This window comes from Canis lupus, chromosome 24 (assembly GCF_003254725.2).
Source record: "Canis lupus dingo isolate Sandy chromosome 24, ASM325472v2, whole genome shotgun sequence".
NCBI lineage: Eukaryota > Metazoa > Chordata > Mammalia > Carnivora > Canidae > Canis > Canis lupus.
The window spans coordinates 29,296,638-29,314,371 of NC_064266.1; the positions used below are offsets into that span (position 1 = coordinate 29,296,638).

Sequence of the window (17,734 nt, forward strand, 5' to 3'; positions counted from 1 at the left end):
TGCTGAGTTCACTCACAGTAAGAGAAATACTAATTAAAATCACTTAGCATCTCTTTCTTTCATTTACTTTAGAAAAGCTCAGAACGTTTAACAATATACTGTGTTGGCAAGGGTTTGAGGAAATAAAGTACACACACCGCTTGCATGAGTCAAAACCAGTAAAACCTCTACTGAGAACTATGTAACAACAGCTAATGAAACTAGAAATGCTCTTTCCCTTGTTTCAGCAAGTCTGCAGTAATGTCTGTCTAAGGTAATCCACTGTCAACACTATAACAGCATAAGAATGGGAATAACCTCACTATCCACAAAGTTGGGAAGAGAGTAATATGCACCCGCGAACAAGAATGAGGTAACACTTTTATACTATTGTGGATTAATCTTCAAGGTATCTTGATACATCATTTTTAAAAAACCAAAGTGAGGAAGAAAAAAATAGATGTGTGCTTGGGTGTGTGTGTGTGTGTCTATATACACTTAAAACATCTCTAGACAAATACATGAGAACCTAGTAATCCTGACTGCCTCTGGAAAGTGGGAGCAGGGAGTCAGGGAAGCTGTTCCCTGTGAATCCTTTTAAATTTTCAACGATGTGAATGTGCTATGTATTCAAAACAAAAAATTAAAATTTGAATTTATATATAAATGGAAGAAACGTTAGCACATTTCTTGAAACGTGTGGGTTGTTACAAATGGCAATGAGTGGAAAAGTGAGTGGCTAATGGGGTTGGGGAGAGAACAAGAATCTGTGATGAAGGTCAATGCCACGTGGGGCTCCTTTACATGTCAAACTTCTAATAAATGCAGAAGGGCTTTTAGTTGAACTTCTGTACTGGTGTACACGGCCACTTCATCTACAACCCTAAGTATAATACTTACATTTAAATAGATTTCATCTGCCTCCAGCTTAAAACCATAGTCCTAAAGTAACTTAGAAACATCCAAGACAAAGGAATGGGACAATATATACATGGACAATATATGCAATATATAAAAACTCCTATAGCAACCTGCTACCCAGTCTCCATTTGAGTACATCCATGGTCTGGGAGCCTGTTATCACTTGTAACACTTGTAACTACTTATCACAAAGCTTTTCTTAGTTGAGCCTGATTCCCAGGTTCTAGATCTGCCTTTTTTTTTTAAAGATTTTATTTTATTTTATTTATTCATGAGACACACAGGCAGAGGGAGAAGCAGGCTCCATGCAAGAGGCCCGATACGGTACTCGATCCTGGGACCCTGGGATCATGCCCTGAGCCGCTGAGCCACCCACGTGTCCCTAGATCTGCCTTTTTAATTTTTTTTTTATTTTTTAAAGATTTATTTATTCATGAGAGAGAGAGAGAGAGAGAGAGAGAGAGAGAGGTGGGAGGGGGGCAGAGACACAGGCAGAGGGAGAAGCAGGCTCCATGCAGGGAGTCTGATGTGGGACTCGAGCCCAGGTCTCCAGGATCAGGCCCTGGGCTGAAGGCAGCGCTAAACCACTGAGCCACCAGGGCTGCCCCTAGATCTGCCTTTTGAATGGACACAGAACAAGTGAACTGTGAGACCCATCAACCTCTTTGCCCACCTATCAGCCTTCACACAGTGGAGGTGATCATTTCCCTCCTCGGCCCTCACTTCTGTGGTGTAAGCACCCCAAACTCATTCCACTTTCTCTAATAATTAGCTCTTCAGATACATTCTAATTTGTCCATAGAGCTCTCAAAATGTGGCAGTCAGAGCTGAACAAGCATTCAAGATGTAGCCCAATCAGAAGAGAAATAAACAGAAGCAGTGTTGTAATTATTCTCTCACCATTACTAACTAGTACCACCGGAAATCTATGTAGGTAGATGTTCTTTTTCTCCCCATACAGAAGAGGAACTTGAGGCCCAGAGACGTGAAGTGGCCCCGTGGGACAAGGGAACCTGCTAGAATTTGGCAGGACTGGGATTCTTTCATCATAGGCCATTCTACAATCCTGAGAGAGGAGTTCTGGGCTTTCTTCCCTTTGCCTCTTTGAATTCTACCTTCTTATCCTTTTTTTTAGCCAGGTTATCAGGGGTCATAGCTATGTGGCTCTTGTAGACTGCAGAGGGCCTTGGTGGTGATGGCATGCTCTCCCTTCTCTGAGAATCACAGCCCTTCTTTTCTTTCAGATTTTATTTATTTATTCATATGAGAGAGAGAGAGAGAGAGAGAGAGAGAGATGTAGGCAGAGAGAGAAGCAGACTCCCTGTGGAGAACCGATGTGGTACTCGATCCCAGGACCCCAGGATCACACCCTGAACCAAAAGCAAATGTTCCACCACTGAGCCACCCAGGCGTCCCAATCACAGCCCTTCTAAGACCTTCTCTGAACACCCTTTTAAAGGTCTCAGTCAGGCCCCAGCCTCCATGCTGAAGAGTTCACCATTATAGCACCCTGTTTCCTTCGTAACATTTACCAATATTTGTCACTGCATTTGCATCATCCTTCCATCTTTCCCTGCTTTGCTGTCCCTCCCCCCAGCTAGGCCCTAAGCTCTGTGAGGTCAGGGTTTATATACCCAACAGTATCCTCAGCATCCAGCATGGGGCCTGGCACACAGTAATGATTTTCAGTGAATGAACAGATGAATAAATGTGAGCTGAGAATGGGGTTAAGCATCTGCTTTCAGACAGAGCTGGGTTTGTTCCAAAGCACCACCATCATGACCCATGTATTCCTGGGCAAACAACTTCACTCCTCACGATCCAACCGCACACTGGTAAACGGAGTCAGTGATGCCTACCTCACAGGGCTGACGTGCTGCTCAGTGAAACGATATGGAGGGTATGAAAGGCTGTGGCTTGCCTCCTGGTACATGGCGAGCACTCGGTAAGTCACAGTTCCCGCAGCGACTGCTGCTGCTCTAACTCTACTACCTCCCACGCAGAGGCCAGCCATGGAAAGGTGACAATTAAGTGTAACAGCAAAAGGTACATCACTTGTTTTATCCAGCTTCCTGTTTGATTACAGTAAAAAACATATAGCATAAAATTTATCACCTTAACCATTTCTTTACTGTACAGTAGTATCAACTATATGGACACTGCCATGTGACAGATCTCCAGAACTCTTTTCATCTTGCAAAACTGAAACTCTGTACCCACTGAACAACTTCCTTTCCCCCTCCCCCCAGCCCCTGGAAACCACCATTCTACTTTCTGTTTCTAAGAGTCTGACTGCTTTAATACCTCATCTAAGTGGAGTTATGCAGTATTTGTGTTTCTGTGACTGGCTTATTTTACTTATAATAATATCCTCAAGGTTTATCATCTATGTTGTACCATGTGACAGGATCTCCTTCCTTTTTAAGGCTGAATAATATTCCTCTGTGTGCAGAGACCACATTTGCTGTATCCTCTGTCGATGGATATTCAGGCAGCTTCTACCTTTTGGCTGTCGTGAACAATGCTGCTAGGACCACTGTTGTGCACGAATCTTTTCGAGACCCTGCCTTCAATGCTCTCAGACAACATACAGATCACTCTTCTTCAAGCACTCCGCAAGGCGATGATGCGAGCAGCACGGCCCCACTGTAGCAGTCACATCTGCTTTCGCCCATTAGCTTTCGTCATCAAATTACCTCTCGCTCAAGCTCGTTCCCAGCCTTTCCTGGTGCCCTCCAGAGTCCTCTGCTTTTAAGTGAATTTGACAGGTCACACCTCAAATCTATTTCCTTGTCAAAAAGAGAGGGAAGCAAAGTAAGTGTTTCCTTCACCCTGTCTGTTGGAAAATCTCCAGGGCCCCTGCAGAGTAGGACAGTCCTCCAGGGCCTGAGCAGAAGAGAGTTGCAGGGGGGAAAAAAAGGAGAGAGCTGCAGGAGCCTGAAGCGCAGCCCCTGGAATGAGGTGGGACTGTGCTGATGCCTCAGTTTGCCGAGGGCAGTTTTAACACATTTACTTCAGGAGTAATTTTTTTTTAAGATTTTTATTTATTTATTCATGAGAGACACACACAAAGAGAGAGAGACAGACAGAGGGAGAAGCAGGATCCATGCAGAGAGCCCCATGTGGGACTCGATCCGGGGACTCCAGGATCACACGCTGAGCCGAAGGCAGACGCTTAACTTCTGAGCCACCCAGGCGTCCCAGGAGTAATGTTTTGAATGTGGCATTTCATCAGGAAGTTCTGTTTCCCTTGACAGGTAAGATGAAATTACATTCACTGGGTTTATCAGTCTTGTGACTTAAAACCAGAGCAGTTCTACATAAATCCACCTCCGAGCTTATGATGCCCAGTCAGAAGAACCAACTGGATTTGATTAACAGGTTCCACATTTTCCTGGAACTCCTCAGGGTCACAGTCACTTTCAAGTTATTGTCCTGAAGGACAGCAGAACACAGGTGTTGGGAGCCAGACAGAAGACACATTTGGGGCCTTCTGGGGACTCTTGGATCTGTCTTGAGGTACCTTAGAGTCCCAAGATCACGCAGAGGTAATGAGGAGAAATAGGTCTCAGCACCTGAGCCTTCTCTAGTCTATAAAGCAGTAAAGTCAATGAGAAATCATGAAAGTAAGAGTGGCTGTGACTGCGCAAATATAAAACAATTATTTATTCCCAGGCATCATCACACCAGGCATAACGTACACACATCTCCCTATTTCCATCTCAATCCTCTTCCTTTTTTTTTTTTTTTTTTTTTTTTGCCCTCAATCCTCTTCCTATGGTACATGTGCGCACACATGCATGCTCACCACCAACACTCAGGAGAGTATTTGGGGACATGTAACTTTTGGTGTGAACTAGTAAGCAAATCTATGTTCTTTTCATGAGATTTCCAGAGCTTAAATCAAAATTTTCTTAGAAATTCTCGAGGGCACACATGAGAACTGATGCAATGCACCTACCATCACAGATTTGGTATAAATTGTATTTGCTTATCCAATTTTTAAAGGCTACTTTAATACTACATGTTGGTTTGGTGGTAATGTTTCTATGACAATCTTAGACAATGAAATTTCATCTGACTTTCCTTAAAATACCACTTAGCTCTCATAAGAATAGAAATCATCCCTTTAATTGGCCCTCTCTCGTCCTCCCTCCGCCCCCACAGAGCCAGCCTCCACCACCCCGCTTCTTCAACTTCCTCCCTCAGCCGGTCTTTGGCATGCTGAAGGCCCATTCCCTCCTCCCATTCTGTCCAACCTACTTGCACCAAGGTCATCGGTCAAGTGGCTCTTTCCAAATTCTCAGCCAGTCTCAAAGTCATTCAGGACCCAAAGGAGGTTAAGACCCACACCTCTAAAAGCCCTTCATAAGGCAACAAAGCCCCTGCCCTGGAACTTGCAATCTCCTATACTCAAATGACATCCAAATCACCCTTGCCAGCTCTAAACTATCTGCCAAGCTCCAAATCCATCACTTCCAAGTGCCATTGGTCCCTGTAAGTCTTTATTTTTTAATTTTATGTATTTATTTTTTTAAAGTAGGCTTCATGCCCTACTTTTAAAGTAGGCATAGAGCCCAACACAGGGCTTAAAGTCACAATCCTGATATTAAGACCTTAGCTGAAATCAAGAGTTGGATGCTCAACCAACTGAGCCACCCACATGCCCCAGTAGCTGTTGGTCTTTAAAAACTATACACTTAAGTTTCTGCTTCTCCTTACACCTTGGCATTCACCCTCAAAACAAATTTAAAAAAATAAGCAAAAAAATTCAGCCATCATGTTTTATTGCCTAAATCTTCACCATGGATTTAAAAAAATATATCGTGGTAAAATACACATAGTGTAAATTCACCATCTTACTGATTTTTAAGTGTATAGTGGCTTTAAGTACATTCCCATCATGATGTAACCATCACCACCACGTACCTCTAGAACTCTCTTATCTTGCAGAACAGAAACTCTGTCCCCATTAAACAGTAACTCCTCATTCCCTCCCCCTTAACCCCTGGAAGCCACTGTTCTGCTATCTCTATAAATTTGACTACTCTAGGTACCTCATATAAGTGGAATCACATTGTATTTGTACTTTTGTTATTGGCTTATTTTACTTAACATAATGTCTTTGAAGTTCATCCATCTGTTGGAATTCCTTTGTAAGGCTGAATAATATTCCCTTGTATATATATTTATCCATTTTATTTATTCATTCATTCATCCATGGACATTGGAGTTGCTTCCATCTTTTGATTATTGTGACTAATGCTATGAACATGGGTATACAAATAGCTCTTTGAGTCCTTGCTTTCAATTCTTTTGGGCATATATCCAGAAGTGGAATTGCTGGATCATATGGTAATTCTACATTCAACTTTCTGAGTAACTACCATATTGTTTTCCACAGCAGCTGCTTTTCTTCTTTTTATAGTAGCCACCCTAATGGATATAAAGTGGTATCTTGTGGTTTTGATTTGCATTTCTCCAATGATTAATGATGTTGGGCACCTTTTCATATGCCTTTTGGCCATGTACTTAACTCCTTTGGAGTAATGTCTATTCAATCCTTTACCCATTTTAAGACAGGCTTTGTTCTTCTTGTTGTTGAATTGTAGGAGTTCTTTCTATATTCTAGATATTAACTCCTTATCAGATATATAACTCACAAATATTTTCTTCTACTCCATGGTTTGGCTTCCCACTTTGTTGAATATGTCCTTTGAAGCACAGAAGTTTTTCATTTTGATGTAGCACAATTTACCTATTTTTTCTTTTGTTGCCTAAGCTTTTGGTAATATATCCAAGAAATCATTGCCAAATCAGTCATGAAGCTCTTCCTCTACATTTTCTTCTAAGACTTTTATAGTTTCAGCTCTTACACTTAGGTCTCTGATCCATTTTAAGTTATTTTTCTATATGGTATAAGGTAAGGGTCCACCATCATTCTTTTATATGTGGATATGTAATCTTCCCAGCACCATTAGTTAAAAAGTGTCCCTTTTCCTATTAAATGATCTTGGCATTCTCATCAAAAATCATTTGACTATATGTGTAAGAGTTTATTTCTGGGCTTTCTATTCTATTACATTGGTCTATATATGTCATCATAAATAATTTTCAATATTAAACACATGTTGAAACAGTATTTTGGATATACTGGGCTCCATACATTCTTAAAATTAATTTCATCTTTTTTTTTCTTTTTACTTTTTCAATGTGGTTCCTAAAACATTTTAAATCACACATGTGGCTTTCATTATATTTCTATTGGCCAGTGCTGCTCTCAGTGGTCTGAACTTGGGCCACCAGCAATGTAGAGGGCAACAGGTGACACCATGGGATTAAATGGTAGTTTGCAAGCTCCTTTCCTTTTGTGTTTACCCCTAGAGTACTCAGGGATCAGGAGAGTAGTGTGGTTGAGAACTGGGTTTTTTTTTTTTTTTTTAATCAGGCAAGCTCAGGTTTCAATTTTCACGACCTGCTCTGTCCAGAACAGCAGCCATTAGCTACATATGCCTAGTAGGTACTCGAAATGTGGCTAGTGTGAATTAAGATGCACTGATAACTGTTGAATTCAGACTAGATTTCAAAGACTTAGTACCAAAAAAAGTGATGTGAAATATCTCATTAGTAACCTTTACATTAATTACATGTTGAAATATTAACATTTTTTAAAGATTTTACTTGAGAGAGGGTGAGTGAGCATGAGTGGTAGAGAGGGGGAGAAGCTAGGAGCCTGACATGAGACTCAATCCCAGGACCCTGAGGATCATGATTCCAGCTGAAGGCAGATGCTTAACTCACTGAGCTACCCAGGTACCCCAAACTACCAACACTTTTTATAGACTGAGTTAAATAAAAATATATTAAAATTTAATTCCATTTATTTTTTTAAAGATTTATTTGAGAGAAAGTTCAAGATTTTAAAGATTTATTTATTTGAGAGAAAGTTCAAGTTCTCATGTGCATGCACACAAGCAAGGGAGGGCGACAGAGGGAGAGAAGCCAAAAACTTGCTCAACGCAGAGCCCCACACAGGATTCCAGGTCACAACCCTGAGATCATGACCTGAGCCGAAATTAAGAGTTGGACTCTTAACCAACTGAACCATCTAGGCCCATATCTTTTATTTTTAATAGATTTTTTAAAAAATAAGCTTTAGTTGCACAGGGAGATTGAGTAGGTTTCCCAAATCACTCCTACTCTCACATCACACATGCACAGCCCCTACCAGAGTGGTACGTTTCTTACAACTGATGAACCTGCATGGACACATCATCACCCAGAGTCCATAGTCTACATTACAAATTCATCCTTGATGCTCTATACTCTATGGGTTTGGACAAGTTTACAATGACTTGTATCTACCATTATAGCATCATACAGAATAGTGTTATTGTCCTAAAAACCCTCTGTGCTCTGCCTATTTATCTCTCCCTCCCCCTATCCCCTGGCAACCACTAACCTTTTTACTGTCTTTAGTCTTGCCTTCTTCAGAATGTCATATAGTTGGAATCATATAGTACTAGTCTTTTTGGAATGGCTTCTTTCACTTAGTAATACGCATTTAAGGTTCCTCAATGTCTTTTCAAGGCTTGATAGCTCATTTCTTTTCTTTTTTTTTTTTAATGTTGCTCCTAGAATTTTAAAATAACATATGGCAGCTCATGTTATGTTTCTGTTGGATACTTGTTGGCTTGTATGGGCCGTTTTTCAGTCTGGCATATGCCTGTCTCTTCAGCCACTCAAGGTCATGCCTGGCCTGGCTACCCCTAGGTTCACTGCACCCTGATACTCCAGCCTCCTTGCCTTCACATATACTAGAGTCCCCTCACTAGAGCCTTAACTCCCTTATCCCTGAAGACTAATTCATGTTCAGACCCAGTTCAAATAGGACATCTTCACTGAAGCTTTTCTAAATTTCTACTGCACTTAAGTCACCTTTACACACTTTATATTGTTTCTTTCTTTTTTTTTTTTTTTTAGTATTGTGTCTGATTTTTCCTCTAGATTATGAGTTCTCCTTGAACTTAGAGAAGAGGTTTTGTTCATCTTTGGATCTTCAATTTCTAGCACGGGGCCTGACATTCTATAGGCACTCAAACATATTGAGTGGATAAATGAATGAAAGAAACACAACAAAAATCAGATTATCCTCCAATGAGAGATGACATATCCACTTAATAATCAAACAGCTCAGAAAAGTATCTTAAATGCAATAAACCAGACTGAGGTTAAAAAAAAAAAGAGCTCAAATTATTCACAAGCTAAAATTTGTGTTTTAAGTCAAATCAGCACCTTAGTAACATTTATAAAGTGTGTCACAATTAAGAGGTAGTAAACCAGCCCCCTAATGGTTAGCAGATCCTGAATGGCTTGGAAATATGGGGACTGGCTACAGAAACTGGATGGTTAAAACCACCACATTCTGTATCCATTAGCTGACAGCCCAGATCCCACCAGAATAGAGGCACTGGAACTGAGTCTTTGATGTCGTTTCCACAGAAAGCCACCAAAATGATTAAAGGGTTGGAAAATGAGATTTATGGGGAATGGCCAGAGGAACAGAGACAATGCTGCTCAGACAAGAGAAAAAGCCGAAGGGTGACTTAATGGCCATCTTCAATCATTGTTATTACACAGATGATGGTGGCCAGATGGTTTCCATTTCCACCAAAAAAAGAACACTGAAAATGGACTTAAGCTGCAGCCTAAGTGGTCTAGTTTTAAAGAAAGAACTTAACAGCTAACAACTAGCAGTGTATAGCAAAGCTGACTCAGAATGTCTATGGTGTGGCCACTTCCAAATGTCTTTAATTATGCTAATGGGTGGGGTATGTTTGGGCCTTCAACAATCTTTTGTTGAGGGCAAATCCTCAGCTGGTTAATCTTCAAACGAATCCCATAACATACAACCTTAGGAATGGAAAAGAAAGATATGAAATTGAAACACAGCACCCTCTGGTGTACGTACCTGTCTTTCAATCAAGGGAAGATTCTTGACATAGAAAAGTATTTCTCAAAATACAAGGTTCAAACCAAAAAAGAGTCAAGGGAAACCTACACCAGGCTAGTCCTGGTATTCATTTAATTGCTACTTCCATCTTTTTCCAGCTCCTACTGTGGCACTTTCCTCTTGGAAAGCAAGAAGCCTCGACACAGGCAACCTCAACCTCTGATCATGGCTATCTCCCAATCAACTTCTGAATGAATTCAGGCTCTGATACATCAGCCGGCAGGTGAACATTTCATTATAAGGCATGGCAATGCTTCCTACCAGATCATGTGCATTTGCCCTGCACTCAAGAGGACGTTACATACAGCAGTTAGTGTGTGCTCCTGAGCTGTCATGGCGTACATGGCCCTTCCTTATCAGCATCTGTCTCAAGAATGCCAACAGGCCACTTTTAGATCCTCCTAGGCTATGTACTCTGAAACGTTCTGCATATCCCTTCCTTTATTTTAAATGAAGTACAAGATAGTCTACCAATGCAGAAAGTCTGTAAATCAATCAAGAGTGTTTCAAGGTCCTCTCCACAGCTTCAGTCATCTTGGTGCTGAGTGGAAACTTCATTTACGTGACACGTGTGACTCATTTCTGCAAAGAAACTAGTATATCCTAGACGAAGAAAACACAGGCCTGTGTCCAAGATTCACAATCCAGTGGGGGAGACAGAGAGATATAGGTGTAAACAGATACAAGTTGAAAGCTGAAGCTCAAAGCTGTGAGTGCCAACGGAGGTCGGAGGTCAGGGGAAAGGCAGTGGAAACACCAGAGAAGAACTTACACCCTGTGGGATCAGGTCTTACAGGGTGAGAAGGCATCCCCCAAGCAGGTCACCACTGGGAGAACAGGGCCATAGAACACACTTCCCCGCCTGTCTTGAAGGCTTCCTTGAGGAGACATGAGACATGCACCAGAATAAGCTGACCTCTACACATATCTAAGTACCAACAAACAAACAAAAATGATGCAGATTGGGCCCTGGCCTGATGGAGGTATGAGCAGGCCAGAGTGGAAAGCACTAGGAGACAAGGGGGCCTGCCTGGCTGGGAAGCTCCTGCCCAACAAGCCAGGAGCCTTGCTTGAGCTCAGCTCCCTTGTAGCACCGGCGATGATGTGCTATAACTGTGGAACCAGCTCCCTCCCCCAGGAAACTGTGGGCTGAGGCAAGGGCTGTATCTTCTTATCACTGTACCTCTATCACTCAGCACAGACGGAGCTGAAGCAAAATGTGATGAGTAAATGCGTCCATATGCATGATTAGGATGTAAAGAGCAGAGCTCTGGACCTGTAATCCCAAACACTTTCCAGTGTCAAGTTCACTTTGTTCTGCCTCTCCTCATAAACTACCCATCCTCACCTGGTTCGTGTTTTCCTATCCTTTCATTTTACCCTCATAAACCAATCCCCATCCTCCCACTGGGAGAAGGGGGTAGATATTCCTGTCCCCAGTCAAGAGTGGCCTATGTCAAACTGATAAACAACCAAGCCAAAGTAGTACCAGAGAATTGGCTTCTCAAGCACTCCAAAGAATGAGCCAGTCCTGCGTCGCGAGGAAAAAGAGAAACCCAACCCGATTACAGTGTAAAAATAGGTCAGTGCTTGAATACAGCCCTTCGGGTTACTGGCAGCAAGCCCCTTTTGGTTCTGACTCTAGTGTCACAAGAAAGTGGCAGCACAGTCTTAGAATAAGGGCTCCATAGCCAGCTGGCGGTCTCAGCCTGGCCTTCTAGAAGCAGCACATCGGGCCAGGCAAATACTGGGGATCTCAGTAAGCCTACGTCACTGCTGACATGAAATACCAGAGTTGGTAAGTTCTGTTTTGTTTTGAACAAATTAGGAGACAATTTAAGGTTGTCCTTATGTTAAGTCGCTCTCCCTTGCATTCAGTATTCTCTCTCCCTTGCATTCAGCTATACTTTATTTAATAAGAAGAAATGAATAGGGTTCAGCTAGCTTGCTTATACCAATGCCAGGCCAATAGAAGCTTCTTTGCCATGAGAGAGTTATAGTTATGAATTATTGCTATGTTCTACTTGCAACAAATTCTGTGTGTGTACCTGTGTGTGCATGGCTGGGAGGGATGTCAAAATTTTGGTTCTATGTCAAAAACTCATTGTATATGGTTAAAAAGAAAAAGCTAGGAACTACTGGTCAAGAATCTGTGGCAACATAGAGAAGGTGAAGAAAAGAGCATCTGAGCAATAGCAAAGAGCATATTTCATAAGAGCAGCGATTGACATTTATCAAACACAAGGTTCCAGAGTGCTCTTCTGGTAGAATAATTCTAAAACGTTCCAGAATAGTCCATTGATATATTTTTCTATAAAAATAGCCCTAGCTCATATAGTATCTAGCGCACATGTCTTTTCAAACTGCAAGATCTGAGGTAAGGGCTCTGTGGAGGACCACTCAGCCTCAGCAATAATGATATGTACACAGTGGGTATCTATTAAACACACTGGTTACAGGAGTTCACCTGCAGTGTCCTTCTTTACTAGCAGAAACAAGGGGGCCATAATGATGTGTTCCCATCCAAGACCCAATTTGTTGCATGAGACTGAACTTCAGTTCAGTTCCCTTGATACTAAAGCACTCAATACCCTGTATTTGTTTGCCTGTGTGTAGAGCTGACAGGTGCAGGGTCTGAAAAGCTGAGCTGAATCTTAATGTAGACATCTAAATTAATTAGAATTTATATTTCAACTATTTCTAACAAAAGTTGAGATAACAAGACTAAATAGGAGGGAAAAAAGGGTAATAAAGGATTCAGAGAAGGAACTAGAAAGAGGGAAAGAAGAAAAAGGAAACACCCAAGCAATGCCTTCTCTACCAAAAAAACATTTTTGCAGAAATTTACATTACCATTTTAACATCTATTCAATACGAAAACACGACAGGAATTTATACATTCAGTTTTCCTAACTTTGTATTTCGTTAATCAAAATCTTCAGATAAATTTGAAAAATACTAATACATACACAAGACATTTCCTTAATTTGCAGAAATCTATAAGCAATTCATGCTTTGCCAAGATGAGGCACTCTAACCCCTGTTCCCCCACCTCCTCCAAGGTACTGTCGTGGTCCACAGATTAGAATCACTAACATATACAGAATTAAAGCTACCAAGTGCCATTTGGATTCTAAGGTACAAGTAATGAAATCCACTAACTCAAATGGCTTACATCATGAAGGAAGTTTAGTGGCACAGGTAACGGGAAGTCCAGAGGTTGGGTTTGATACCACTGCTCTACAACGAAAACAAGGGCCTTTCTTTTCTCTCTACTTTGTTAGCTGCATCCTACGAATATTTCCCTAATTAAAGTAAGATGGGGGCAGCCCCGGTGGCGCAGCGGTTTAGCGCCACCTGCAGCCCAGGGCATGATCCTGGAGTCCCAGGATCGAGTCCCACGTTGGGCTCTCTGCATGGAGCCTGCTTCTCTCTCTCTCTCTCTCTCTCTCTCTCTCTCTCTGCATCTCTATGAATAAATAAATAAAATCTTAAAAAAAATAAAGTAAGATGGATGTGGCAGTCCCAGGCTCCATGTCCCACACCATCTAGAAGGACACAGAGAGGACTGGCTTTGGGAAGGCCTCTCAAAACACTGAGGAGCCTTCTTACCAAATCCTTAGCAAACATTCTGATGTCCTGAGCTGAGTCATATGCCTGGCACTAAACCTTGGCACTGACTGCCGCTGGGTTAATCACTGCAGCACATTCGAGGGGTTACCTGACTGCGTTTACACAATCAAGACCCATCCCTGGAGCTGAGGGTGGGACTGAGCCCTCTTTACTGGAAGACAAAAACAAATATTGTCTGTTTACTATGGAAGGGAGTGCTAGAGAGACAGGGAAAATTACAATGTTCTCCACATCTCACCTGGTACTGTATTTGACTCGGAGATCCCTAGTATCAAGGGCAAACTTGAAAATGCATTTTGAGTGCACTCTATTATTTAACAAAGATGGACATTCACTCTTACATGGAGACAAAGTCTCTTGGAGGTAAACTCAAGGAGAAACATGTCTCAGAACTCTTTTTAAGGGGAAATGGGCAAAGGTGAGGAAGTAGGCTAAATTTGGAAAGATACCGTACAACACAAACAGCTATTCTATACACTGATCCTCCAGAAGGCAGAGGACATCTCAGTAAATCCTAACCAAGCAAAAGGGCTGAGATGAAATGATCTAACTTACTATAAAAAGTAGGCACTGATTTATCTTAGACCCCTCCTTGTGTACCAAATTTTTAAGAATGAGCCAGACCAATTTTAAAACATGACTGCTAGAGGTTTTTAAGTTACTGTTATTATCAGATTACCTACTTGAGCATGTTTGTATACAGATGTGTACACTGTCACTTATTTCAAATAAAAAATACCTGAGTACTATGAAATGCTCAGCTCCATGCTAAGAAATACAGTAGAAATGGGAGAGTGCAAATCCACAATGTCTCTGCCCTCAAGGAGAAGAACCACACCACCACCACCACCACCGGCCGAAAAAAAATTACTGTTAGGCACTGTGCCAACTGCTTCCCATTTATTTCCTCATTTAATTTAATCCTTGAAACAATCCTATGAGCTAAGTATCATCAATCAATTTACTCAGAAACCAAAGTTGAACAGCTAAATAACTTCACTCAGGTCACACAAGCAATAGGCAACAGCTGGGATTCAAATCCAGGTCTTCCTGACTCCAGAGCTACACTCATAACCTATGGCACATCTGGTTGGCAAGAAAACAGACACAAACATCCTGTAAGAGTGAACAGCATAAGAAAGTATACTAGAGTTAAGAGCTAAGTCTTGGGATGTAGGGTTAAGTGCCCCTGGATTCAGAGGAAACCAAAGAAGGCATGTCATGTTAGGAGGAGCCATCATAAGCCGCTGTTATGTGAGCCCTATAGATACTGATGTCCAGCTGATCATACACCATCCATCCCCTGGCCTCTGACTCATGACCTACTCATGTAACATTTCTTGATTATTAACCACTGATAAAAATGGACGGCCGATGACATTTCTGCAGGCCTTAGGATGTTTTTTAGCTATTGTCAAGGATGGAATCAGTTCTTTCTTTGATATGCACAGACTACTTCTCTGTTCTAGAGATAAGGCCATACATAGAAGAAGTAAGTTTTAAATTCTCTGGGCAAATACTAGAAGGGATTTCCACTGTTTGGATATTTAGATGGTTTTTATAACCCTGGCCCTAGGAATATATGACAAATGCCTTTGCACATGGGATCAATTTTCACTAACCTCTCAGCACTGTGGGAAAAAGGTAAATGTAATATAACGTGTGAACAAAACGTACTACTACTTCCTCTGTGCTGGTCTCCATGTACCAAGAAGCCGTGGGAGCGAATGGATGGATGAAGTGTCCCTCTCATGCCTCAGCAGCCTCCTTACAAGGCAGCTGACCTGCCTACCCAGGTCAGGGAGACCTCCCAACCTTCAGGATATGGTTCTAGGGCCCCAGTGTTCCGAGAGAGAGAGAAACAGCTCCTTATCAAAGCAGTGGGAAGTCAGGAGCCAATGACTCAGGAGAAACAGGTGAACATTTCAGCACTCTAGTACTTTCACAACGAAAAAGATGTGCTACTGGCCCAACGCCAGTAGGGCCTCTATGTATTCTCACAGGTGTAATGGTGAGGTGCTACCCGGAATTAAGATTGCTGCTATCAAGGCAAAGGGAAACAATTCGGTTTTCAGGGTCACATCAGGGACCTTAGATTTATTTTTCAGCCTCAACCTACATTTGATGGACTACTGTGTGACAGGCTCTGTGCTAACATCTCACAGCCTCAAATAATCCTAGGAAATAGACATTATCTTGATCTTACTTGTGTAGAAGCTGAAACTCAGGGAAGTTCTGTCTATTGTCACAGAGCTGGAATGTTATAGTTAGCTATTAGACTGAATCCCCTAATGTCAAGTCCAGTGTTCATTCCATGTTGTATCACGGACTCTCCTAGTGCAAAAGATGTGGGGCCTTGGAATACTATTATTCTATAAACTGGAGTTTGGATGGTCATCCTCATTAGGACCAAGCTCTTATTTTTGCTTCAAGAAAAAAAGAACAAGCCAAGTTGAAGGGGACTTTCAGAAGGCAAAGGGTGATTAGGTGTTGCAACAGACAGACAAGCAGTCTGGAAACCTGAAGGTGAGGACCTGCTCTGACTGAGCAGGGTGAAGAAAAACTTCAGAGCGGTAAGGCCACCTACCAGGGAGGAGGAGCTTTTGAGGTTAACAATAGACCCCCAGGACAGACACAGAGGTAGACAAGCAAAAAGAAGTTCATAAGGCGCTGGGGTGGCTCAGTCGGTTGAGCGTCTGCCTTCAGCTCAGGCCATGATCCTGGGGTCCTGGGATGGGGGGCGGGCGGCAGACTCCCTGCTCAGTGAGGAGTCTGCTGCTCCCCTCTGCCCCTCCCCTCCATCTCCCCCTGCTCCTGCTGTCTCTCAAATAAATAAATAAATCTTTAAAAAAGAAAGAAAGAGAGAGAGAGAACCAACCTACCTTGTGTGGGAAATCCCTTAGATCAGGGTTTCTCAACCTTGGTACAGACGCTTTAGACCAGGCAATTCTTTGTTCTAGAGGGCTGTCCTGTGTATTGTAGGATATTTAGCAATGTCTCTGACCTTTACCCACCAGGTGCCTACAGCACCTCCTGCCCCACCCCCTTGTTGTAACAATCAAAAAGGTCTGTGGACACTGCCAATTGTGTCCTGCCAAGCACCACTACCTTAGATGAAGGTGTGGCAGCCACTGGGGCCTGGACAATAGGAAGGGGGAACTATGAACCACATAGGAAAGGAAGCAGAGAGCCCCAGTGTCCTTTCATCAACTCCCCCAGGTATGGACTCTGACAACACTTGGACAAATGGAGCCAAAAGTGATCCCACCATGGAGTCCCTTTGAAGAATGCCCAGCTGGACCCGGGCTGGGAGCAAAACGTCTGCAGGACGAGAGAAAGGATTCTAGATCTAGGCAACTTGGCAAGGGCAAATCTTCAGTCTTCTCTCCTTTCAGTAACCTGAAACAAGAGAGAAACACCCAGGGAGGAGGATCTGAGAGGACCCGGATGAGGAGAACCACTAGTGTGTGAGATGCCCATGTATGAGGTGGCTATGACCACAATGTCAGCTGTGCCTGAGCCTTCAGTGGCCACCTCCCCTGCCCGCACTCTCCCCTTGGGCTGCGGCTGCCCAGGCTAGGCCAAAGCACCTGGGATACCCACTCCTGGGAGCCAGGGAGGAAAAGGAAGCGGTGCGGACTGGAGCACCCCGAGGTGAGAGGGTGAGAGCCTGATAGAGTTCACAAAGGTGTCCATGTTCCTCAGTAAGGAGAAAACCAGGTGGAACTGGTCTGGGGGTCTGAGGAAAGGAAAGAGGCAGAGAAAGGAACGTTCACAAAGTGCCAATTCTAGGTAAGGCACGTCATGTGGGCTACTGCGTGCGATTTTCATGGCATCACGTGATACCCGTGAACAGTATGGGTGTTATCATCATCTCTTTACAGTGGAGGAAAGTGAGCTGTACGGAGGCAACCGATGGAGGGCCTCCCCAGCTACCCAGAGGCCCCGGGCATGGCTGGAAGTCTCCTCCGGGCTGGGGCTCCTCTGGGCTCCAGGGCCCACAGCGTGAGCTGGAGCTGCTGTCTGTTCCACTAGACTACACTGTCAAGGGCTGTGTTTAGGGTTCTGCGTCTCCAGCATTTCCTTCTGTGCCAGGCACAGGCCCTAGAGCTGTGAGGAAGCAAGAGCTAATGCAAGGCAGACAAAGAACCCGCCTCGGCCCAGCGGTGTGAATTTACAGCCCAACTA

General features: G+C 43.0%; 1 protein-coding gene across 10 annotated transcripts in view; it reads right to left on the reverse strand.

The window, feature by feature from the left end:
- ZHX3 (zinc fingers and homeoboxes 3) overlaps nt 1-17,734 on the reverse strand; it is a 125,152-nt gene that overhangs the window by 28,765 nt on the left and 78,653 nt on the right. Inside the window, exon 1 of one of the 10 annotated variants that reach the window (XM_025470079.3) lies at nt 16,429-16,555. The exons of the other annotated variants lie outside the window; for them this stretch is intronic. The gene's annotated coding sequence lies outside the window, so the exon portion shown is untranslated. Of the gene's footprint in view, nt 1-16,428; nt 16,556-17,734 lie in introns of those variants that run through there. 10 annotated transcript variants of the gene reach the window in all.